This window comes from Panthera leo, chromosome A2 (assembly GCF_018350215.1).
Source record: "Panthera leo isolate Ple1 chromosome A2, P.leo_Ple1_pat1.1, whole genome shotgun sequence".
NCBI classification, from domain to species: domain Eukaryota; kingdom Metazoa; phylum Chordata; class Mammalia; order Carnivora; family Felidae; genus Panthera; species Panthera leo.
The window spans coordinates 110,200,722-110,225,836 of record NC_056680.1 but is presented as its reverse complement, the minus strand read 5'-3'; the positions used below and the strand labels follow the sequence as shown (position 1 = coordinate 110,225,836).

The following is a 25,115-nucleotide window of genomic DNA, read 5'->3' as shown; positions in this document are numbered from 1 at the left end:
GCATTACATACATAACTCTTAAAAATAAATGGGGACAGAAAAATGGACAAGTATGAACAAGGAATACCCAGATAATGAAACATTTCAATAAACCAACAAATATATGAATAGAAACAACCTCAGTAATAAAAGAAATGTAAATTAAAACCAACAGGGGATGCCATTTTATACTCATCAGATTGACCCAACATTTGAACTCTGATAATAGCAAGCATTAGTGAAAATATAGAGCAAGAAAAACTCATAGATGGCTTGTAGAAGGATAAATTGTTACAACCACATCAATGAACAATCCACTAATATTGAGTAAAAGTGAAGATGAACAATAAATCTACAGTAAAAATGGTAAGTGAAAAAAGCAAGGAAAATAATGTATATGAAGTTATTTAAGTTTAAAAATGTGCAAGTGAATATCATATACTGTTTAAATGCATATGAATATAGTAAAAATATAAAGAGAAAGGCATGGGAAAAATAGGCAAAATTAGAGAAATAGAAGGGAGATAAGATAGGAGAGAGACATACAGGTAATTTCAACTATATACTATATTTCTTATGTTGTATGACAATATTAAACTATTATATAATAATGTACCATATGTCATATAGTATGTATATATTATATACAATTAATTTTTTTAACCTTTATTTATGAGAGAGAGAGACAGAGTGTGAGCAGGGGAGGAGCAAAGAGAGAGGGAGACACAGAATCCGAACCAGGCTCCAGGCCCTGAGTTGTCAGCACAGAGCCCGACGCGGGGCTCGAACTCACAAACCGTGAGATCATGACCTTAGCCGAAGTCGGATGCTCAATCGACTGAGCCACCCAGGAGCCCCAATATACAATTATTTATTAGATTTTATTTCTTAAGCTGGATGTTATGGATGTCCATTATATTTATCATTTTCTCTGTATATAAATACAGAGAAAATAAATTGTAAATGTTTAATAAGTTGGTGCATACAAAACACCAATATTATTGTAACACAATGGTTTTAGTTATAGGACTAAGTTTTTGTATGGAGGAAATAAAGATTCACTGGAAAATACAAACAGGGAAGTTCCTGGGTAGCTCAGTCAGTTAAGCATCCAACTCTTCATCTGCTCTGTTCATGATCTCAAGGTTCATGGGCTCAAGCCCCACATTAGGGACTGACAGTGCGGAGACTGCTTGGGATTCTTTCTCTCTCCCTCTCTCTTTGCCCCTCCCCCCACCAAAATAAATAACCAAAAAAAAAAAAAAAAAAAAAAAAAAGGAAAATACAAATAGAATGAGTGAAAGAAAAAAACAGAAATAAAAAGTTAAAGTAGATAAGAAAAAAATAATAAAAATAAGTATGAAAAAATATTTTTATTAAGTTTAAGCTAATTTAGAGGTCATATAGTCATAAAATATTCATTAATTTGTACCAACTTACACTGATAAATGAATACAATAACATGCACAATTAAGTGTATTTCATTTTTAGAATTTCAACATATTATTAAATTCATCTCAATGAGAAAACGATCCTTAAGGCACTGAGAAATGAGAGCAGAAGGATGTAAATTAGAAATGTAAAATGAGGATTTGGAATAGAAAACAAATTTAAATGTGCAAATTTTAGGAAAATATCTAAAAGGACAAAAACAATTAAAAGTAATTACTTCTAAACACTGAAACTCTGATTGCTTCACTGATTGTTATATTCTTATTGTGACTGTACTTTCCAAATTGCCTAATAAGCATTTATTTTATTTTATCTTATTTTATTTTACTTTATTTTTTAAAATGTCTTTATTTTTGAGAGAGAGAGGACAAGAACATACGGGAGGGACAGAAAGAGAGGGAGAGAGAGAGAGAATCCTAAGCAGGATCCACACCCTTAGTATGGAGGTGGATGTGGGGCTCAAACTCACAGTACCGGGAGGTCATGACCTGAGCTGAAATCAAGAGTTGGACACTTAACCAGTTGAGCCAACCCAGGTGCCCCATAAGCATATATTTTTATTTTAGAGGTTCTTTTGAAATGTTTTACTTTATTGTAATATCAGTATTTTAATTGGTTAGATATGCTAAGGTGGTGTGCATGTGTGTATTTAAAGTAAACACGAATTGCTATTAACTCAGACAGACTTGGACAATGAAGGACTATTAGATACAAGCTACGTATGAACAGAAACTCCCATTGCACTATTATAATCCCAGTCCCAAATTTAGAACTTGGAACATAACAGGAGCTCACTAAATTCTGAGTTTGAAGAATGTATATATTATATCTTAAAAATATGACTGCTTCTAAAAAGAGAGAGACAAATCAAAAAACAAGACTCTTAACTATAGAGAACAAACTGGTGGTTACCAGATGGAAGGTAGGTGGGGGGGGATGGGTAAAATGGGTGATGGTGATTAACAAATATAATTATGACAAGCATTGAGTAATATATAAAATTGTTGAATCACTATATTGTACACCTGAAACTAATGTAATACTGTATGTTAATTAGACTGGAATTAAAATTAAAAACATTTTTAAAAAACTAAATAAATAAAATGATAAAGTAAAAGAAACAAAAGAAATATATAACTCCTTCCAGATTTGGGAGAAAAATCTGACTCTATTTGTTTGAGCTGGTAAATCTACATAATTTTTAAATGTCATTTAAATTTCTTGTGTTTCTTCTTCACAGTGTGGTTTACCAAAGAGTTTTGTGGCAATCAACAACTCTAGGTCACTAAGATACCTTATTTTGTTTTAACTCACCAGTGTATTGGAATAATTACTTTATCCTATTAAAGTCATAGTTACAACAGGTGATTGAAATGAAGTTTCAGAGAAAGTCTACACTTCTCGATATGTTACTGGGTGTATAGAAGTAATTCACTATTACCTTAGTGCCTTAAATTAAGGGTGAGACATTGGCTGATGACATATGGCTAAAGGCTGGTATAATGCGAAATAGAGCCCAAATATAGTACCTGTGAGCAGTGGTCTCCAAAGCGAGGAATACAAGCCAATACGGTGGGGTATAAAAGAAAACAGTAGAGCTTCTACTGATATTTGGTTTTTAAATAAAAATACAAAAATCAAATAAACTATACTAATATTTGATACATGAATAGACACTAGCATTTACACCCAGTCCCTGCATCAAGGATTACACAGCACAAACTCTCTGTAAGATATCCTAACATAGGAAGGGGAGTCTAATTTCAAACCTTAATATAAAACTACAATCAATATAAAGCTATAATCAAAACAGTATGCTCTGGCATAAGGATAGACATATAAATCAATGGAATTGTACTGAGGATCCAGAAATAAACCCTTATACTTATGACCAATTGATTTTTACCAAGAGTACTAAGATTTTTCAATGGAGAAAGATTAGTCCTTCAACAAATGGAGCTAATTCATCTGCATATCCACATGCAGAAGAATGAAACTGACTTTTTCTCACACCACACAAAAATGAACTCCAAGTGGATCACAGAACTAAATATGAGAGCTAAATTTATAAAATTCTTTTAAGAAATATAAGAGTAAATCTTAGATGTAAGACCAAAAGAAAAAAATATCCTGAAAATACATAAATTAGATATAATCAGAGCTAAAAACTTTGTTTCAAAAGGACACCATCAAGTAAACAGATAATCCATGAATCAGAGAAAATATTCACAAAACATGTATCTGATAAGAGATTTGTACCCAAACTATATAAAGAATTCTTACGCCTCCATAACAAAAAACCAACCCAATTCAAAAATTAAGTCAATTTTCTGAATACACATTTCTCTAAAACAGATACACAAATGACCAATAAGCACATGAAAAGAAGCTCAACCTCATAAGCTATAAGGGATTTGTAAATCAAAACAACAATGAGAAATAACTTCACACCAACCACATTGGTTTATAATAAAAAAGACAGATAATAGCAACTGTTGGTGGCAATGTGGAGAAATTGGAACTTTCATACACTTAGTAAAAAGGAAATATGATGGAGCCACTTTGGAAAACAGTCTGGCAGTTCCTTAAAAAGTTAAACAAAGAACTACCACATGACCTAGAAATTTCCATAATATGTATATACTTAACAGAAATGAAAATATAGGCCTTACAAAAATTTAAACACGAATGTTCACAACAGTACTATTCATAATAACCCAAAGTAGAAACAACCTATATGTCCATCAACTGATGAATAAATTATGGCATATCTATGCAATGGAATATTATCTAGCCATACAAAAGTAATTTTTTTGTTCATTCATAAATAATACACAAACATTTGCTATTTTCAGGAGACATTTAGTCATTAAACTGCAAGTTGAAAAACTATGAATACCTAAAAATGTAGAAATATCCACTCAAAATAAATTTTAGTGAATTAAGTCTTAATATGTTTACATTTAAAAATCACAAGCCTATTAAGTCAAGGTCATAAGTCAAATGACACAAAGTGACCAGAAACACCACATAGGGCACACTTGAAGGCCACCAATAGGCCTCCCTCCTCCGGGAGCTCTGCTGGGGAGATGGGTAATCTGGTAGCTAAAGAAGGCTGTGATAAACTGTTGAAGTCAAACACTGAACAATATATGAGACCTAAAATAAAGGAGGTAAATTCTAGGTTCTGGAGAGCTTAATCAGATTATTGGAGAAGGAAAAGAAAAGAGCAGAGGCAGAAGTCTCAGAAGCATTTGAAACCAGAGGTGTCACAGCCTCTGACCTACCTGTTAGCAGCTCTCCTGGTCAAACGTGCCCAACTACCCTGGGAAGCTGCAGGTCAATAAGAGCGGTTCCTGCTGAGCCAGGTCCCCCTGACACTGAGAGTCCTTACCATCAGCTGAGAAAGTCCATTCTCAAAGCATGCGCACAAAAGTTTCTAAAGGAATCCTAGTAGCTCCAAAGCCATGTCAGATGGGCAGAGCCCATGGAGGTTGGGTGTGAAGTCTCAAACATCCCAGGAATATTAGGGACAAGTGCACAGTTACACAACGAAAACAGTAAAGAGCCAGAAAGAGACATTTGTGATGTGCTGTAAATATACACTTTCGTTGTGACCTGTCGTTCCAGCTCCAGGAGCCAAGAGGTCACGCCTCCTGCCCCGAGCTCCAGTCCAGACAAAGGCACCAGCTCCTCCACGAGGCTGGGGGATGGACAAGGCACAACTTCCACTTCCCTTTAAATGATTTAACAGCTCACTGCCAGATGTAGCAGCACTTTTAGGCATTTCTAAAAATTGAAAACACTAAGTAGGTTATCCACGCTAGGAAAGTACAGATACGAAGATCTCTGTCCTGGGAAATACAAATCAGAAGCCTGACTGGCGTTCCAGGCCGAAGTCAGGCAGGAGAATCCTGGTTCAGAGGGCGGAGGCCCGGGAGGTACCGAAAAGGCGTGAGCCACTCCTGTCTTCAACCGCCCACAGAGGCTGAGTAATGGCCAACCCGTTACACCTGGCAGGAGGCGGACTGCTCCCCGCGCGAGAGCAGGTGACCAGCAGACACCTAGACCCTGGGGCCACGGTGCTGCGGCCACTTCCTAGAGGTGAGGCCCAGGCTTCGTCACACACTGTTTATGCAGCACCCAAAGCGCTGCCCTTTAATATCTTCCAGGTGGGTCCCGAGCGTCCCGCCTCGGGCCATGGCGGCACCTGGGAACCTGGAGCAGAGGCCCCCACGCGGCTGCCCACTAAGCCTGCAGGCCTCGTCCGCGTGGGGACGCCCGGCCTCACTCAGCTGGTCGCGTCTCTCACCACCCACCTCAGATGCAAAAACACTTCACAACCAGATTTCTAGAAAGAGTGTCAAGAACAGGCTTCTTTACACAGCCAGCCTTCTTCCACCTGACAGTTGCATCTTGGGAAAAGGTAAAATGCTCCTTTGGCCGTCAACACTGTGTTCCTCACATCCTCGAACCTGGTTCTTGTAAAATCCTGGCTTTCTCGCTGGGCTCACGGGTCACGCCGTATGCGGAGTTACACAGCTCCCTGGAATCCACAGTGAGGAATTCGACTCGGTCTTCACTCCCGGAACTGCAGGAAGGGGCGCCGCTGACCAGCAGCTCAAATTTCCGGCCCTCAATCACGTGGCTACAACTGCGCAAGCTCCTCTTCCTCACGCTGAAGCTCACGCTATGCGGCACCTTTGACGTTTTGCGGCCTCGTTCCCAAATTTTATCCTTCACAAGTTTCCTTACCGAGGAAATGTTATAAAATTCTGCTTCCTCCAACACCCCTTACTCTATCCAGTTCAGCACAGGAACCAAATAAGTAGAATCTCTGTCCCATCCTTGTCCAAGTCCTGGCCACGTGCTCCTGTGGCCTAAACGGTACACGAAAGATTTCCGGTCCGCACAGCGTCTGCCGGGTGGTGAGGAAGTAGGTTCCGCCTTCATCGTGCAGGATCCACTAGCACCTGCGGCCAGACCCGGAGTGCCGCTGTGCAGCAACAGCTCAGGCAGCCGCCCCCTGCCGCCCCGAATGCGGTTCCAAGGTGCCCTCTAGCTGTGCCTGCGGTACTAGCTCGCAGTCCTTCTCCACCAAGACCTCAGAAAGCCCCGTCACAGCGCCACAGAGAACACTTTCCGGTTGATGGGGTAAAATGCCTCCAGGTGGTCAGAAGGTACAAACTTCCAGTTATGTAATGTACAGCATGGTGAATATGGTTTAATAATACTGTATTATGTATTCAAAAAAATGTAATGAAGCTCTGATGCATGCTACAGCATGGATGAACCCTTGAAAACATACTAAGTGAAAGAGGACAGCCACACAAGACCATGTATTGTACAATTCCGTTTACATAAAATGTCCTGAATAGACACATTTTCTTTTATGGAGACAGTAGATTCATAGTTACCTGAGAGTAGAGGTGGGGTAGTGGGGAATTACTGTTGATGGGCACACAGTTTCTTTTGAGGGTGATTAAAATGTTCTAAAATTGACTGTGTTAATGGTGGTACAACTGTGTAAATATATTAAAAACGAATTGTACACTGAAGGTACTCAACCATATGATATGTGAATTGTATCTCAATAAAGTTGTTAAAAATAACACTTTTTTCATCATAGTGCCAAAAGCCCATTAACTCTCAAGGCAAAATTTATTTACAAATGATTTTTATTTCATTTTTATCTCACCTTTCTTAGTTTATCCTTTTGTGCATATTCTGTTATCATATAGAATACACTGATGTAATGGTACATTTATGTAATTTGGAAAGATATACTTCTACGTCTTTTTATGTATCTATATAATGATTATATACATAAGTATCTGCTAAAATATGTGTATTACCTGTGATAAAAAAAATTGTACACCATAAGAGTTGAAGAGTAAAGTGTTCCTTCTTATTTTTATTTGTTTTAAATTTTTTAACTTTTATTTATTTTTGAAAGAGTGCACAAGGGGGAGAGGGACCAGAAAGAGGGAGACAGAGGATCAGATTTGAAGGCTCCCACAGGGAGCACAGAGCCCACGGTGGGGTGGGGCATCAAATTCAGGAATCATGAGATCATGGCCTGAGCCAAAAAGAAGAGTTGGTAGCTTAACCTGCTGAGCTGCCCAGCTCAGTAAAAATGCTCAATAAAGTGTTCCTTTTTAAAGTAAATTTTGATAAGGTAGAGGGTACTTTTCCACATCGGGCTCCATTCTGACATTGTGGTATCTACTTGGGATTCTCTCTCTCCCTGTCTCTCTGCCCCTACCCCCCCAATCAAAATAAATACATAAACTTAACAACAACAACAACAAAAAGACAGGGTACCTTTAACAAATATGTAAGGCTGTTTATCATTCCCCATTTCCCATAGCAATGGGCAGTATTTCTGAATTCTAGTGTGCGAGAGTGGCAACTAAGTCCCGGAGAAGCTGGAATAACAAATTTGTTCTCAGCAGCGACAGAAAACACTCACTATTTCTATACTAACCTTCCAGTTCCTAGTGGTGGCCCCTTGTAGCAGAGGTCAGGATCCAGGTAGATAAATTACTGCTCTCATGTACTCACTGGTTTCTTCCAGTGAGGGCAGGTCAGTCTCACTCCCTTCTTCTCAGAATCTTCTCATTCCAAACAAGAGTCTTTGCTTAGCATATTATTCATACCATCAGACAATATTCAAAAAGGCACAAAGGAAAGGTAAAAATTTATATGTCAAATATTATCCTCATTTTCAAATCGTGAGGAATCTATAAACAATGTGACTCATGAGGCAGAGCTGTGGGTAGATGAACACTACACAGCTTTCAGGTAAAGCATCACTAGCAGAATCAGAGGGAATTGTTTTCAAATGTACCAGCATTTATATGTGTGTGCAGGGTGAGTGTATATGGTATGTGGTTATACCATAATTCTGGATTGAGGCTTAAAGGTTTATTTTAAACTCTAAAACTGAACCTATTTAACAACATTGTTCCTCAACTAAGTAGAATATTGGTAAAAGTTACTATGTATGTGAAGATTATGTAAATTGTTTCCAATGCATTCATAGATACCCTCAGATATAAGAGTTGTAAGGGGAAAATAATTACTAATGTGGTTACACTATGCCTTTACATCTCTGGTTGTTTTGGAAATGTTTAAGATCCAGCCACTTTGGAGTACTCTTGGAAAATGACCATTTTAAATCACTTGGGATTTTACTGACTACAGAATACAAAAGAAACCACATTTGAATTTTGAAATTAAGTAAGTGGCTAGTCCATAATGAGTAATTTCTTTCACAATAAAAAAGTAAAGAAAACAAGTTATATTTTTGTTCCTTTATTTGCTTTTTAGCTTCTACATTTTACAATTGCCTGTGGAAAAAATTTCAAGAGAATAGATTGAAATCATTTTAATTGCATAACAGCCCAGAGGAAGATAGAATTGTGCAATAGTCTTCACTAGCACCCTCTATTTGGTTGATAGCCAGTGCACAGTGCAGCATGAACAATGGAGCGCTGGTCTAGAAATAATAGCCTGAAGATAAAGGGAGAAAAATAGAGGTTTCGTTTGACTATGATGAATCTCTTGAGCATTTCCTTTATTCCTCCCCTTTGATAATTAGAGTCCAGATATAAAACAAATCATAATGAGAGGAATGACAAGCAATATAAATCATTGCTATTTAAGACACAAGAATTAGATGGATTTATCCTGAATAAGTGTTCTTAGCCTAGGTTCTCTGAAGAATTCTAGTGGGTACAAAATCCCTGAAATTGTGTCCAAAGTTGCTTGAGTATGTGCATCTGTGAATTTTCTGGACCTGTAATCTGTAGCTTTCATCGGAGGTCCTTAAAAAAATGTTACAAGTCACGGCTGCAAGAAAAAAATGCAGTAGTGGCTTTAATAATATCCCAATAATTACAACTTTTAGGTTTCTCTATTGATAAACCAGGTTTTCTTTATAAATTTTATTTATTTATTTGGGGGAAGAGAGCATAAAGAGAGAGGGAGAGAGAGAATGCCAAGCAGACTCTGCACTGTCAGTGTGTAGCCCAACATGGGGCTCAAACCCACGGATTGTGAGATGATGACCTGAGCCAAAATCAAGAGTTGGGTGCTTAACCAATTGAGCCACCCAGGCACCCAATAAACCAGTTTTGATGACAGTATGTCCTGAGTGGATTTTTATTTTAAAAACCATGGATTTAAACATATAGCAAGGTGGTCAAGTACGTAGGTTGAGAAATCTTGCAGAATCAGGCATTTAAGTTTTATACCTTCACCTTTCCTCCCAAGAAAACATCTTACTAAACTCAACATTAGGAGAATGCCCATATTTCACTACTAGTCTCCAGATCCAATTGCTTGTGTGCAAATTACCAAACATGTCAAGTTCTAGAAAATGTGTGATTTTATGTCGATTTCACCATCTCCCAAAACATACACGCATCAAAGGCAAGATATTCCAATTTTGTCACTGAACTAGAAGTCAATTACTGGTAGCTCCCTGCTAAAATGTTGTGCTAACAAAAAAAGAAAGAGAAAGAATATTGTTTCACCTGTATTCCTTCTGGCATTTAACCACAAGCATCCTCTTAAAACAGAAAACTTTCCTCTAAAAATAGAAAAGTGTTTGAGGAAACACACGGCTCAACCTGTAGCCTGTAAGAAAACACCTTAAATAAACACCTGTCTCTATAAGTTGGAATGAAATATTGCTGTTTAATCCACAACAAGACCTTTATAATCATAGGACACATTTACTAAGACAAATATAATATAATTTATATTATATTTACTACTTATATTTACTACTTATATTTACTACTTACATTATATTTACTAATAATCATAGGACACATTTACTAAGACAAATAAAATACACCTCAAAATACTTTAATTTTTGAAAGGAATGACTTTGTAAGTATTTCCTCAAACCTAAAAATAAATATCACAAAACAGGCATTGCAATTTAAACAATTCTGTGATGATTTCTTGACTTTGGTGGAATTTAACGAATTGATTAATCTATACACTCATTCACTATATTAAGAGTCTATTAAATGTTAGGCATCATAGTAGCAACCAGAAGATACAATGATGAATAAAACAGATATAGTCACTGCCCTGTGGAGTTTATAGTCTAGTGAGGGGGACAAATATTCATCAGGTATACACAAAAAAATATAAAGAAGCAACTGAGGTAAGGGCTATAAGAGAGTCAAGATAAGCTTCTCCAAGGAAGGGATATTTGGGCCAAAAGATGAAGAATAAGAAGTATTTAAGTTGACATAAAGGAAGAAGAATGTTCCATGTGGAGGGAACAGCATGTTGAGAGTGGGTCTGATGGTAGGGCATCTGGTAGTTACCCTGAAACAGGTGCAGGTCAGCATGGATATTTATAATGAGAGGAGGCTGCAGGAGCATATAGAGTGAGATTGTACAGAATTGACATCCTGTCTAAAGAGGCTGAATCTTAATCCTAAAAGCAATGGCAAATGAGTGAGTAGTTTTAACTTCCCAAGAGTTTGGCCTGGGATTGGACATTTAGTGGGGTTGATAAAAACAAATTCATATTTGGAAATGATCGTTCCAGCAGAATAACTCATATTTTATGTAAGGTGGATAACTTAATATTGATGCACCTTCCTAAACAAACTAAATAAAGTTATTAAAAAGAATATTGGACTCAGAGTAAAAACATCTAGGTTTGTACTCTAACCCTATCATTTTATCATGTGAAAGTTTAGGGGAAATTTACTTAACCTCTCAGAGCATTTTTATAAAATGAAATAATGTGTATCTGATGGGTATTTTTTTCATTAAGAGTAAATGGTATATCTGCAAAATGACTAATTAGGATTGCTATTTTAAACCTAAATGTTATATATTTTTCTGTATAGGATAAGGCAATTAATCATTAATAAGATGTCATTATTACCAGTGATTTATTTTTTATTAAAAAAAATTTTAATGTTTATTTACTTTTGAGAGAGAAAGAGAGACAGAGGCATGAGCAGGGGAGGGGCAGAGAGAGAGGGAGACACAGAATCTGAAGCAGGCTCCAGCTCTGAGCTGTCAGCACAGAGCCTGACGCGGGGCTTGGACTAACAGACTGCCCAGCCAAAGTTGGATGCTTAACCAACTGAGCCACCCTGGCACCCCACCAGTGATTTGTTGTAAAACTAAAATTGAGTCTCTGTTAGCAACAGAGTATTGTTGGGTCAATTTTCTACCTTATCACTGGTCTCATGATTGATGTCATGGTCTAAAGATTGTTCAACAGTGTTTCACCATTCTGCAACCACCAAATATGGTGCTTCTCAGACTCCATGCTTGTTTAACTCCTTTGCCAGAATTATACACGTTTATTTTTCTTACATAATTTTTATTCTGTTTTACTGAGATTTTATATTGATAATGCTTCTTGTGTTAAAGCCCTGCATAGTTATCAGGATAACAAGACAAAGCTTTCTAAGTCTATTGTCATGTCTCTTATATCTTTTAACAACTGGTTCCTAAAATATTCCTGGTCTTTACCATTATGGCTCAGTACCTGTTATCAGCTCACATATAATACTAATCAGAAAACTATTAACCTTACAGCACTGTTTTAATTAGTAACTTGGCCCACAGTAACCAAAGGGGTACAGATTCTGCTGAGTGATCTCACTAGTTGCCACAAATTGTTGACATCTACCAATAGCCAAATTTGCCTTTATTACACTCACTTCACACAATTATTTCTAAAAGCCATTGCCCACTGAATAGGCATATAAAACTCTTCAGTCCTGCTCTACAACATTTATTGTTTTAGCCTCAGCATAGATTAACTTCAGCTTATTACACTTTAACTTACTAACTTTAACTAAGTATAATGGGATATCCTATTATTATTATCCTTTTAGGTCTTTGATTTTTTTCACCAAAATATTTTATAGTTTCTGAAAGAGCATAGTGGTTAAGGAGTATGGAATCTCAAACCAGATTGCTTGGATTTGAATTCTACCTCTGTCACCTGTTAGCTTTGTGATTTTGGAGAAATTAATTAAATTCTCTAAAATGAAGATAATAGTATCACCTATGTTTTAAAATGTTCATAAGCGTTGAATTAGTTTATAAATGTACAAATTTTATAACAGTGCCTGCCAAATATCGAGCATTACGTAATGTTAGTTGTAGTTATAATGGTTGTCATAAATTAAACCAGAGCTTGTCAGTAATAATAGACATTGTTTGGAATTAATTCTTTAAAGTTATAATGTGAAATTAATAATAGGGTGATGTTAATTGCACTTTCATTGAAATTCTTAAAAACATTTAATCAGTTACAGCATTCGTTTTTTTTTTTTTAATTTTTATTTATTTTTGAGAGATGGAGATACAGCACAAGTTGGGGAGGGGTAGAGAAAGAGGGAGACACAGAATCCAAAGCAGGTTCCAGGCTCTGAGCTCTCAGCACAGAGCCCGACATGGGGCTCGAACTCATGAACTGTGAGATCATGACCTGAGCCGAAGTCCAGCACTTAACTGACTGAGGCACCAGGCACCCGCATTTGTTAATATTCTGATGGGATATAAGAAGTCCTTTCTATTTTTAGCTTGAAATAACAAACTTAAACTAGTTAGTACTTAAATTGGTACAATGATCATATTGCCTGTGGTAAGAATTTTTTCAGTGTTTGCATCAGAAATGACTATTTTCATAAATTTTAAAAGCTAATGATTCTCAATTTCAAAAAGTTTTCTCAGTTTTCTCCTTACAACCGATCTTCAATAATTCTATCTTCCCTGAGATTGTCCTATTTGTTACACTGAACTGCATTTTAAATGTTTATTGATCTGCATTGATCCATTCCTACGTCCATGAGCATAGACCAATAGATTTATTTTTAAAATCCAAAAGGGGAGATGCCTGGGTGGCTCAGTTGGTTAAGTGTCCAACTCTTGATTTTGGCTCATGAAATCAGTTTGTGGATTTGAGCCCCATGGCGGGCTTTGTGCTGGCATTGCAGAGCCTGCTTGGGATTCTCTCTCTGCTCCTGCTCACAGACTCTGCCTTTCTGTCTCTCTCTCAAAAAATAAATAAATAAGGTTTAAAAAGAATCCAAAAGGGGATATAACTATAACCTAGTATTAGCAAAAGAAACTTGTAATATCTAAAAAGAACAAACACATAATATAATACTAATATATAATGCTTAGTTATAAGCATTTTAGTTTAGGATCCTATCTGGTATTATTTGGTTTCAGTATAACAGATTTAATTCTGAATAGAATGACACAGACAATGTAAATTTCACTAAAATAAATTCCTGGCTTACATGAATGAACATCAGTTTAAAAGTTATTTTAGTGGCACCTGGGTGTCTCAGTCCGTTAAGTATCCGACTTTGGCTCAGGACATGATCTCACAGTTGATGAGTTCGAGTCCCACGTTGGGATCTGTGCTGACCGCTCAGAGCCTGGAGCCTGTTTCGGATTCTGTGTCTCCTTCTCTCTCTGCCCCTCCCCTGCTCATGCTCTTTCTGTCTCTCTCAAAAATAAATAAACATTAAAAATTTTAAAGTTGTTTTATCTCTCTGAGAAATATTTAAAATATTATCATGCATATTTATGCACATATTATTTATTAATAATATACCAAAATTCCTATTAAGAATGATATTGATAAAGTAAATCTGAAAATGTACAATAAATATAAAGAAGATATTTAAAGTGGTTATATTCAATTGCTGCCGAACTTATTATATTTGATTTACTACATGTCAATAAACACAATATCTAGTGTTAATGGTGTGATTTTTCATCTGCCTAGTTCTTTAGCAAAAAAATAAATAATAATTATCTTTTCACAACTTGCTCATAATTTGTTCACAACTTAGTAAAAGCTAAAATAGTTCTCATTATTAGATGGTGAGTCTATTATTAATTATACCTGGAGATTTTACACCATGCTTCTTAAATATGGGGTTTGAAACAAGGTCAGTGGAGGAGGTCACAATACATGAGGGAGAAGAAGAAAACTGAAAGTTTGTTGTTAACCATCTTTAGGAGTTTGAACTTCATTTTGAACGCAGCAAGTACTCATTGACATGTTATAGAAGGTGAAAGAAAATGATTCTATTTGCATTTATGGATAGCTTAACATTTCATTTTAGTTGAATGGGAATTGAAAGACTGGTTGTTGGCAGAGCTGATGAGTCATGACCAGTGGGCCTCTGGCTGAGCTACCAATCCGTCCTTCTGCCTGCTCAATTGTCCCTGAATCTGTTGAACATTTGCTTGGGTTGGTATGAGTTTGCTTTGTGTTTGGTGAAGATAAAAGGAATTCTGGGGGGATATGAAAGAAAATATGGGACAAGATGAGGAATGCAGAGGAGAGAACAAGTCTGCCCTCTGGCCCCACTGAATGGTTATTTAAGCTTTAGGAGGTCAAGCCTTCCAGTAAAAGGTGAAAGACCTGTTTTTGTATGAGATTTAAAGCCCAAGCACTGTTCTTCTGGGCCTCCTGTGGTAAATGGGTCATAAAGTGTGAAAGAGGGCATTTTCTTATTTCTGGCAGAAGAAATCATTGACGAAATGATTGAAATTATTGAAGACTAAAGGGAATGGAGGGCCACTTAGCACTCTGATTATTGTAAAGCTTTGAAAACTTTGGAGGCAGCAACCAAAACGTGGGCAGTGGTGGTGGGCATCACAGATCATGGCAGGAGCTGGTGGTTCTCAAGTAAACATGGATTCATTCCTGAACATATTAGTACTGCAGGGGCATGGAATCAGGCTCCTGGTCCAGAGTTACGGAGTTAAGGATTACCACGGCAGCAGAAGGTGGGTAATTGATGTAAATGTGATCTATTTTTAATCACTGGCCAGATACATGTATTACAAATGAATCCAATGAATCAGACAATTAGAGACAAGCAGGAGACTCTATAGTAATCCGGTTGACACAGCTGGGTGGTCAGACTCAGAACTGCAGTTACGGGTTAAACAGAAGAAGGACCTATGAGATATTTAGAAGACAGAAACAACATAATGTGATGAATTGGGAATCTCTACTTGAGGGAATTGGGGAGCAATGATGAAAAAGCATGGCCTCTGAAATCAGACTGTTTTGTATTTATCACTTAACAGCTGCACGATAGGCAAATTACTTAACTTCTTAAAATCTCAGTTGTCCCATATTTTGAATTTGTAAGTTTTGAATAACAGTAGTATCTACTGCTAGTATCTAATAGAGATGCCTCTCAAAGTTAAATGAGACGACTCACTTAAATTACCTAGCACAATGCTAGGCACATTCTAGGCATTTAGAACATATGAAAAATCATTAGCAAACCTGCAGAAAGTATTCAAATTATGAGGAAATCAAATTGTCCATTTTAGGAAGTCCTATTTATATGCAAATAAAACATTCTGTTAGATGAACAGATTTATCATCGACACCGTCACCAATACGCTGATTGTTAATGGGTTAATATTCTGAATATTTAGTCACCTTTAGGCTTTGCTTATGCATGAATTTTTCCTACCAGAATATGTTTATATGTGTGTATCTACATGTGTGTATGCATATACCTGTATGTATGTGTGTGTGTATTTATTACATCTGTGTGTGTGTATATATATAAGTATATGAAAATAATACCTTGCAAGATCATAAAATTGCATTCAAATAATTAAATAGATACAAAAGTAACATGAGATGAAAAATTGACAAATTGTGATCACAAATAAAAATCCTTCTTCCCTGATATTTCTCAGGAGACAGCTCTGTATCCAGCAGGGTTCTGGCAGAACCATGAGTTAAGTCTTGGGATAGAGTAAGGAATAGAATCACAGAGCAAGGAAGGTGCCCTATTACTTGCATTATGATCCCTGAAATTCCCCTATTTGCTTCTAAATCTGTGAGAGACAAGAATGAGTCTCTTTTGTTCACCATTAGATGCCCCAGTCACAGGGAACAATAAATATTTGTTAAATTAAACTATAGTATTTGGGGTTCCCAAAATTCTGACTATATTTTAAAATTGTAATCTAGCTCTTAAAAAACATGTAATTTGGGGCGCCTGGGTGGCTCAGTCGGTTGAGTGTCTGACTTCAGCTAGGTCATGATCTCGCAGTTCGTGGGTTCGAGCCCCACGTTGGGCTCTGTGCTGACAGCTCAGAGACTGAAGCCGGCTTCAGATTCTGTGTCTCCCCCTCTCTCTCTGCCCCTCCCCTGCTCGTGCTCTGTCTCTCTCTCTGTCAAAAATAAATAAACATTAAAAAAAATTAAAAAAACAGATGTAACTTAACCCATTTGTTTTACCAATGAAAAAATTGTTCTGTAATATGAAAGTGACTAGATCATGATATATAGCAATTAAATATCTGGAATTGAAAAAAAAGGTCCACCATTCTTTGTTGGGAGTCTGTTTTTAACAACTACATTATTTTCTTAATTATATTTCAAATTATACACATGTACCTGTGTGTGTGTGTGTGTGTGTGTGTGTGTGTGTGTGTATGTGTGTGCGTGCACACATGTGTGTAGAGACAGAGCCAGGGGAAGAGAGAGGAGACAGAGTACTTTAATCTACATTGATTTTTTTATTGATTTTATGGGAGTTTCTGTGTTCTGGGAGTTTTCATTGTGCAGTGACCGACCATACTAGCTGGGATTGTCCATGGAGACAGCAGCTGACCTACACCTCTGACCTCCATCTGCACTCTCATGCCTAGAATCTTACCTCCCAGTACCCCACTCTTAGCTGAAAGCTCTCCTTATTCTAGTTTTGTCACTCCCTGTCTCCCATTACTGCAGCTTGAGGACCTCATTGTGACTTCTCTTCCCTTCATCCCTCTTCTGGCTTTATTTCTGTCCGTTTCTAGCATAAACTCCATGATCAGTTCCAGGACTCAAAATACCATTTTTTCAGGGTCTTTCCCCAGATTTGCAACCTTCTCATCAGTCTCACTATTTGTTTTATTTTTAATGTTACAGACCACTACTAGAGAAAGCCATAGAGAAACAGCAGTGGGTGCCCTTCATTAAAAATTCAGTCTCAAGCCTCAGCTGGCCTCTCAAGTCAGCCGGACAATCTGTCTATATGTCCCAAGTCCCCTTCCTCCCTCTTTCCCCTTAGCAGCCCTTCCAAATCCCCATCATTCTCTATAAACCCTTGACCCCACTCAGCAAATGACCTCACCTTTTACTTTACAAAGGAAATAGAGGCCAACAGACAGCAACTCCCTCCACTTCCTGCCCCCTCCTCTACATTCTTATCAGCACCCACATCCATCCTTACCTCTTTTCCTCATTTTTCAGTTGAAGCAATGTCTCTCCTCTTAGCCAAGGCTAATCCCACCACCTGTGATCTGGATTCCATCCCTTCCCGCTCCCTCAGGGACATGCTCTATCAATCATCCATGCTCCTGTATCTTCAGCCTCTCTTGGTGTACTGGCTCTCTCCCTTCTACATACAAAATGCTCTCTTTGCTTCCAACTCAAACACACACACACACACACACACACGCACACACACACTCCTTTCTACACTCCCATCCTCTTCAGCTTACTGCCAGAACTTTCTCTTTTCTTTCTCAGCCAAGCTTCTTAAAAAAGAAAATCTCCTCTGATTTTAAAAGGAGTACATGCTCATTTTAGAATGTTTGGAGAATAAAGATATTCAAAGAAGAAAATAATAATTGCCCATAATATACACCACCCAAGGATGACAACTGCTAATATTTTGGTTTTGGGGTTTTTTGTAGTTTTGTTTTTCACTTCTTATAAAAAAAATGGGTATCATACTGCATAAAGTTTTGCATCTTTTTTTTTTTCATTTACTGTGACCATGTTTCCTGTCTCAAATACCCTTCACAAACAATCTGTTAGTGGTTGTTTATTATTGCATTATAAGTGTAACAATTTAAATACTTCCTTTATTAGACTGTTAGACTGTTCAATTTTTTCCTTCTATAAATAATCATAAACATGCTTCCTGAAGACAAACCCATACTTTTTCTCCTCCTACTCATTAGTCTGCCTAAGACAATCTGTCTTGTACCTCCTTCAGTTGAGATTTCACTCATTAAAGTTACCAGTGACTCTTTACCAATGTTGAAGAGACTTTTCTGGTTTATCTCACTGAGCTTCTTTGAGGTGCTTGACAGTGTAAGCAATTATTTCCTTGAAATAATCTTCAGCTCCGGCTTCCAAGAAACAACATCCCTACTTTCCATCTTTCTAGGTGTTCCCTATCATCCCCTTTGCACGTTCTTCTTCCTGGTCTTGCCTTTGAAAATTGGCTTCACTGGAGCTCCATCCACAGCCCTGGACTCTATTTCTACACTTTGTTCCTGGGGGTAACCAGTGACTCATCCTTCATTCAAAATGCTGGTGGTTTCCAACCTGTGCGCCCAGCCTGGCTTATCTCCTCTGGGGGGAGGCTTTTCTACCTCTTAGTCAAGCTCTCTGAATTCTTTTTCCTTTTCTAAGCTCTTGTGAACCCTATACCTAACTCTATCATGGCATGCATTGCTTTTATTTTAAACTGTTGGTGACTTGCCCTTCTCTTTCCAGGGACTCTAAAGCTCAGTACTATTGACATTTGTGTCAAATAATTCTTTGCTGTGGGGCTCTGTCCTATGTTGGCAGGGCGTTTAACATCTTTCATTTCTATCAACAAGATGTTATTAGCAATCCTCCAAAAATGTTATCATCATAAGTTTCTGAAGATTTTGTCAAATTCCCCTAAATACAAAATCCCCCAAGTGGCAAACCACTGTGCTAACCTGGGAGTTTTGTGAGGGTAGGACCTGTGTATTCGTTTGTCCATTCCAGTGTCCAGCACGTAAATGATGTCAAAGAAAAATAAAAATTAATAGGAACAGGTTGTTGTTTTTACAAAAATATTCCATTTTTATTGTCAACCATCAAGCAAATATTATATTACTAACAAGTTTCCTTGACCCATGGTAGGTATTAAAAATCAACAAAGTCCTTAAACTCAAGGAGCTTACAATTTTGGAGGAAATAAGTGAGTCAGACACGCAATCAGCATGCATATGGGAACTTAATTATACAAACGAAATGGTTCAGTTTTGCTGTGGCAGTTTGGAAATTTTGTTACTGCTCCGGGACAAGAAAGCAAAAAAGGAAAATGTTCAGAGGAGCCAGACCTTTTACCACATGTGAACAAAAGACCTGATTGGCACAAAAGCAAGAGAGATGGGGCATTTGCCACTCATATGGGAAAGACTGGGGACAGGTTTCAAACAGATGGGTCAGAATCTAGGTCGTTAAGGACACAAGTCTGCTCACACATAAAGTAGATTATTTCTTTCAATGATAGGTTTAATTTAGCTACTGACTATAGGTTCATGTTTTGTTCCAGTAAAATATGTTATATTGTCTACAATGTTTTCAATTAATTTAATTTTTATATAATCGTGGATATATGTGTTCAGTTAACCATTGGAATACAAGACGCAGACCTATTTAGATAAGTAGATGTGAGCAAATGGTTGTTCTCAATGGTAGCAACATGCTTTCCCAGTTGTTCTCAATGGTAGCAAATTTTGCTCCTCAAAGGATATTTGACACTGTTGAGACACTTTTGGTCGCCCAACTGGTGAGGAGGTAGGGAAGTGTGCCATTGGCATGTAATAGGTAGAGGTGAGAGATGCTGCTAAAATACTGAAATGCACAGGAGAGCCCCACACAACAAAGAATTCTTGGGCTGACATTTTGGAATGTCAGTAGTGCTGAGATTGGAAAATCTTCATTCTTATGGATCCACAACACCAATTAACACATTAAAGGATCTAGACTCCTGCAGATAGGTAGATAGATAGATAGATAGATAATAGATAGATGATAGATTTAAATTTAAAATTTATTCATTTATTTATTTAATACCTTTAAAAACAAGATCTCACTAGATTATTTTACTATGAACCCTGACTATATATTAGGTATATTGGGTGAAACATATTGATTAAAATTAAAATATATATTAAAATTAATTTTACCTATTTCTTTTTATTTTTTTAATGTGACTACCACAAAATATAAAATCACGTATGTGGCTTGCATTATATTTCTGCTGGATGACACTTATCTATCCATTTCCTCATACCAATAAAAAAAAAGTATTCCACTTCCTGTAAAATATTGAAAATCTTTGTTAACCAGTGCTAATTGATATTTTACTCCTTTCCTCCCCAATCTTAATTTATTGTAATGTAGATTAGTAATTAGTTGTTGGTCATAGGTAAGCTCTATGGGCTTTTAGAAAAATTATTATCCAATCTGTGTATATGCAAGAGAATAGCTCTCCTGATGTTCATATGTTTAAAGTCAGATTTATCATTTCAGCAGCTATTGAAATCACTAATATGTTTAGACTTTGAGCAAATTCTTGACTCTATCATTGCTCCAAATCCTCTTTTTCCCTCTTTTTGAAATAACTAAAATGACTAGAATATCAAGTTCAAAGCAGATGAGAAAGTCATTTGAGAATATCCATTTGTCACCCACAGATGTGGCTGTGGGTATCAATGAGAATGTGTCATTCACATACATTCAAATACATTCACATACATTCAAATACGGTTAGCTAGTTGGAATCACAATATTGGAGGGAAAATGGATGGCAATAGAGTTTTATATTGTATGGAGAATGCTGGGAGAATGCTGAATCCTAAAGTCACAAAAGGTAAGGAAGGGTCCACAATACTTCTAGTATTCCTAACCAAGGGAAGTCCAAAATCTTCCCAAATCAAAAGTATGGAGGAAGAAAAATGTGAACAAAAGTTAAAACAGCACAGGAGCTGCAACTTTGTGAACCAAAGACTCCTTTTCTGTGTGTGGCCAGTTAAACCTTGCTAAGGCTGTGCTTGCAGGCAGGCCAGGCAGAGCACACAGGTGTCACTGGGTCTTAATTCCAGCAAGGACACTTCTGTGCGCTCAAGAGGATTTAACGGATGACACTTGCATGGTAGCAGGGAATGCTTCTAGTTTGGAAGGGCTGTTTTTGATATTGTTTCTCTCTCAGCCACCCTCTTCCCCAGCCCAGGAGTGGCAGGGATGCCACATTAGTCAAGGCAGGACAAGGTCAGGGCTTGGCCTAAGATCTGGTTGTGGGAATATGCAAAAGGAAGTGGCTAAAATTAGTAATGGACTGAATGTGTGCCAGTGTTGTGGAGAAAGGGGAGAGAGTGGAGGAGCAACTCCAGATGATATTTGTATTGTCCTGTCTGGAGGAAAAAATAGGAATATAACACTCCCCAGGTAGGGGGAGGAGGGGTTGGGGGAGTGGATATTACGGTTTTCTTCACCCCCCTTTTTTCAGACCTGTCGGCTAATTTCATTGCGTTGCTTTCTCCCCAGCTTTTCCAATTTGGAATCCTTTGTAAACATGTTATATTTCATGTGTTTGCTCACTATGTCTTAAAAAACTGAATAACATTGAAAAGATGGAATTGGGAACATACCAGTTTGTGCCTCAATGTAGAAAAGTGAGCAAGATATTCAGGACAGAGAAAAACTAGAGAAATTCAACATAGATTTGCTCTAACATATCTTTGTCTTCTTAAAGATCAGTTATTAATTTGCACAATTGGACATCTGAAAATGGACTTTTCCCCTTATCATGACTTTTGATGTATTTTATTTAATTTCAAAAATTAATTCTTTGGGAGAACTGTGCATCCTGATACATGAATATGCATGATGGAAATAGGAAGTCAGGGACATAATCACATTATACCTTACAAAATACCATAACACCTTTAAGTTTTTGGTTTCCTCTGAGCTTCTGTTCAGAAATAAAATATTTTAAGTATTATTTTATATTGGATGAATTAGAAAATCAGAATTGTGTTCCTTTCGTTATAGAAAAAATATGATATACTCTGGTATATCTGGTTTTCTTTGATTCAATTTAGAGAGTTTTTGGAAAGAATAAAATGAAACAGGTTTTGAAGAAGAGGTCACTGAAACAGATGCTATCTACCATAAAATATTTAATATTTTCTTGAATTCTTAAAGGATTTGTCATTCAAATGGAATAAGTGTAGGATTCATATAGTATGTGTGGATTTCAAAATATGTAATTGTCATTCAAATGGAATAAGTTTGGGATTCATATAGGATGTAAGGATTTCAAAAGATGTAACTTTTCTTTACTCTCGTAGCAGGAAGTGCATACCTTATAAACGGATGTTTAAAGTTAGGCAATCGCTTACTAAATGTTAGGACAAAACCATAGTTTTGGTTGCAAAGGGCAAAATGTGGACAGAGATTTTTGATAAATGTCAGAGTGAAATGTTAATTCTAATTGTTCTGTCGAGTTGTCCTTGATTTGTGACAAGTCTGTTACTATGCAGATTTCCGAGCTGCCATGGCCCATGCAAGGATTTTACCCTGTGAAGTTACCCAGATACACCGTCTTCTCCATCTCACCTCTTTATTCCTAATTAGCGTGTCCCTGGGTTCTCTCAGAGTAGCATTATGGTTGTCCTGAAGTGTTTTTGATTTGGACTCTGACAAATTAAGCCATCCAATGTTTAGCAAAAGCACAAATTTAAGTCACAGAATTGGTAAACCCTTACAGGTGGCATCCCAGACAGTCGCCGACTTTCATCCTGCCCACCCTGTCCACTTCCCAGAGGTGCTGCAAGCACCAGTATAACTGTAAACTCACTTAAGGTTTTGGCTTTTGTGTCTTAAGTTCTCATTATGGTCCCATACTGCCTTTTCCCTGAAGTAATAATGGCACTAAGGTCAGGCAGCGCAATCCAGTCTACCAGTGTGCACTGAAATTTAGCAGGGTCTCTGAAAAAGTAGACACTGGAAAATTGGAGAGGAGGAAAGAACCACGGAAAGATAGGTCTGATGCTGGTGCCAACAGCCTGTCCCTTTTCTTGGGCCAGCGACATTCAGACTAACCGAGAATCACATCTCCGTCCTCGCTCCCAAATTGTCTAACGCGCAACTTCTCAGGAAGGTTTCAATTGCTTTCAGTAGTTGAAGTAATAGTAAGAGAAAGAGGAAAAGGGGAGAAGGGAAGGCAACCAACACTGAGACTTTCTATGTGCCCTTTGAGTTGCTGCCTTTTTTATTCCACATTATCCCTATCGAAGCACAGAAAATGAGAGGATTTTGTTCACGGTGACACAGTAATTAACAGAGTCAGAATTTTAATTCAAGTCTGTCTCCAAAACACATGCTCATTTTTTTACATACTCTCAGATAGATTTATGGGAAATCATATTTACACAAAATCACAAATATGTGGGAATCTACAATATCTTTGGATATCTTATGGATATTCCCTATCTATTTCATATATGAACTAGGCATGTTACTGGGGGATGCCTTTACCTACAAATTACCCAGGATTCTGCCTTCCCAAGATGAGATGACTGTAATTGATTCTGATTTTTAAAAATTACAATTTTGAGGGGCAGCTGGGTGGCTCAGTTGGTTAAATACCTGACTCTTGTTTTTGGTTCAGGTCATGATCTCCGGTTCATGGGTTTGAACCCTGTGTCTCGCACAGCCTTTTTGTGATCCTCTCTCTCCCTCTCTCTTTGCCCCTACCCTGCTTGTGCTTGCTCTCTCTCTTTCTCTCTCTCAAATTAAATAAATAAACTTAAAAATTTTTTGAAAAAGCATTGCATTTTCTGTTGGGCAAAACATACAATATTTTTATGCATATTATATATCTAAGAGCTGCTAATAAAATCATTTACCGTTTAGAACCTGCCTTCATCTAAAACCATGTGAAAATGCTAATCAGTTGAGTTTCATAGTACTAATGTATAGTAAATTGTTGTTCTTTTAAACAGATGGCATAACAGGATAAATTTCTGTGATAAATAAGAGAACTTAAAAAATGTCTTTTTGGCATGCCGGATCACAGTTGTGTTAAAACACATGTATTAATTATTCTCATACGTATCTCAAGTACCTAGAATGATAGGCCAAAACTAGGAGACAGTCTTGTTCTCTCACAGGGTTGGGTTTTTTGTTTTTCTTGGCTTTGTTTTTGGTTAAAAAAACCCAAACAAACAAACAAACAAACAAAAAACACACTTGTTTTGTTTCTTTTCAAACACACTATGCCTTGTTTCTTTTCAAAAACAAGTTTCTATATACTTAAGTTTATTGATCTCAACATAAGTTTTGCAGAAACATAAATATAAAAATTATTAAAAATTTAAAATTAGGTGCTGTATTTATCTAATTGAAATGTGTTTCAGAAATTAGGGAGATGATGGTGTTATAAATGTAGCAGTAAGGGCCACAGTGAATCATTCCTTCCTCTGTACATGCCCTCCCATGTGCAGTAGTCTGCTCCCACAAAGTAGTCTCCTCCCATGGTGACTCTGACCTTGGACCTTTGATGTGCTTTGACCAATGAGATAATTAATAGCAAGTGAGAAGCAGACACTTGAAAAGTACTTGCCCACTGGGGCGTGCCCCTCCTGGTTCCTAAGAACCTGTTGTGCCTCACAGTACGAACAAACCAGGGCTAGTCCCCTGGAAGATGAGACCGTGTACAGAGAGGCCCCAGGCTTCTCACCCATGCCAGCTTTCCCAGAGGAAAGGTGAAGGAGACCATCCTAGACCATTCAGCCCTAGCTGAACTGGATTAGAACAGAGGAACCACTAGATGATCAGCAGATTCATGAGAAATCATTCATGT

At 37.3% G+C, this 25,115-nt stretch overlaps 1 protein-coding gene and 1 pseudogene across 2 annotated transcripts in view; both read right to left on the bottom strand.

The window, feature by feature from the left end:
- Nucleotides 1-25,115, bottom strand: part of HDAC9 (histone deacetylase 9) — a 957,815-nt gene that overhangs the window by 299,551 nt on the left and 633,149 nt on the right. The gene's annotated exons all lie outside the window — the stretch shown is intronic.
- Nucleotides 5,741-7,168, bottom strand: LOC122213626 (annotated as a pseudogene).